The sequence below is a fragment of the Nannospalax galili genome, unplaced genomic scaffold, assembly GCF_000622305.1.
Source record: "Nannospalax galili isolate Female #2095 unplaced genomic scaffold, S.galili_v1.0 C49592227, whole genome shotgun sequence".
Lineage (NCBI taxonomy): Eukaryota > Metazoa > Chordata > Mammalia > Rodentia > Spalacidae > Nannospalax > Nannospalax galili.
The window spans coordinates 286-2,363 of record NW_008480685.1 but is presented as its reverse complement, the minus strand read 5'-3'; the positions used below and the strand labels follow the sequence as shown (position 1 = coordinate 2,363).

The 2,078-nt window shown below is 44.4% G+C and overlaps 1 pseudogene; it reads left to right on the top strand.

Annotated features, from left to right (window-relative positions):
* The first annotated feature begins 327 nt into the window (after positions 1 to 327).
* On the top strand, positions 328 to 1,740 carry LOC103728545 (annotated as a pseudogene).
* The last annotated feature ends 338 nt before the right edge of the window (positions 1,741 to 2,078 follow it).

Genomic DNA, 2,078 nt, shown 5'->3' with positions numbered 1-2,078 from the left:
GTGTGTGTGTGTGTGTGTGTGTGTGTGTGTGTGTACATGTGCAATGTACCACTATCACATGTGCAGGTCAGAAGACAACTTGCAGGAGTCAGTTTTCACCTTCCATTGTGTGGGCTCCAGGAACTGAACACAGGGCATCATGCTTGGCATCAGGTGACTTTACCCACTGAGCCATCTCTCTTGCTTTGACTTATAATTTGTTTTAAATTTCAATATTACAAGAAAACAAAAGCCAAGGCACTGTGTGACTCCCAAGCTCAGCTGGTTCCAGGTGAGCATGCTCTAGCATTTCAGCATCATCACCATGTTCCTGTTTTTCACCACCAGTGAGTCTGAGTCATTTATTTCTGAGGAAGAGTAAGTCACCAAACATTTTGGAAGACAGTGAATACTTGTAAAATTATGACCAGCCGCTGCATGTATATGGCTATATCCTACCACTGGTAGAGCAAATGGATCAAGAATTTGTCAATATAATGCAAAAGGCTGATCCTCAGTCTCAAGGGTACGTGGCACACCTGAAGGATAAGGCACAAGTATGTGTCATCATAGAGTGTGTGCAGCACTACCTGGAGGAGAAGGGACCACTGAGTAGATCTGCCATGTCTACTTGGGAAACATCCTGCACACCTATTACAGATTCAATTGCAAGACCCATCAGTGGAAACTTCCCCTCCTGAAGGCCCCTCAAAGTCTGAGAAAGACCAAGCAGAAAATGAGGGTGAGAACTCAGCTCGGCTGATGGAAAGGCTGTCCAAGTATATCTATGCCAAGGGCCACACAGACCAGGTCTGCACATGTAACATGCTCTACCACATCTACCATTGTGTCTCCACTCCTACTGGCACCAAGGGCATCAGCTCATGCTCATAAGCCCCCATAAGACAACATTCAACGTGCAGACCCACCGGTATAGATCTTGTATGCCTATAATCACGGTGCAACTTGATCAATCAGTGCCTTCTACTAAGGCTTGACAAAGGATGCACACAATACCCTTTTGGACATCCAGTCAGATGGTCACATTAAGGAGCTTCTGGGTCAGGGTCTGCTGCTACATAGCCTAAATGAGCTCAACAGGAGCAGGAGAAAGAAGAGTGATACACATCAACCTGGAACTTCTGGAGTGCATCTATCTGGTATATACCATGCTGATGGAGATTCTCTACATGGCTGCCCATGAGAGTGATGCCCACCAACTCATAATCAGCAAGCAACCATGCATAGGTGAACAGCAGCCTCTGCTATGTCTTTCTGAGTCAATGGGGGGACATGTGTTTGCTACCTCCAAGGTCATGAAGATGGGTGACTAAAAGACTTGCTACAGCAACAAAATGAACTCACCAGTGAGAGAGGAGGCAAACCAACAAAAAATGAAAGTTCCCTTCTGCCATGACCTTTTATATGGGCTACCATCAGGAGGTAATGCTAACATTTAGGGTGAATCTTCTGGCTTCAAATAATATGATCATGAAAGTCTCTCTCACTACGTTTAATCCCAGATGACCAGGATTAGCCATCACAGACATGTTTGAGCTACAGCTACGCACTGTGCATGCCGTTATCAGCAAAGTGATTATTAACAAGGAGTTGATGGCCTCCCTGAACCAGCCAACACAGGCAATGGTAATGCACTGCCCAGAAATTCTGGCTCTGCAACTGGCAGAGAACTTCAGCAGCCTAGTGGAGAATAATGAACAGGTGCTTGACCATAAGCAGGGACTGTGTTGCTACTTCTGAGACGCCTGCAATAAACAAAGGCTACAAGTGCCATGGTGGTTACTACCAGCACCAGTCTCAGACTGCCTACTCAGCTCTCCATTTACATCTCTGTGTCAGACCATTCAACTTTTCAGTCCTTAACCCACCCAGTCATTAAAGGTCTGTTAAGAATTGAAAAGAAAGCCAAGAACTGTCCAGTTTCTAGGAATCTAAAAAGACATTGGAACAAAATACACTGTGTGTTCCAGGAAAGAGTCTTGGACCTGAAACTAAACTACACAAAAGGCATTTTGGAACAACTTGGAAACTGAAATATAAAGTTATTTTTATAAGAATATTATGTCTATGTTAAATTT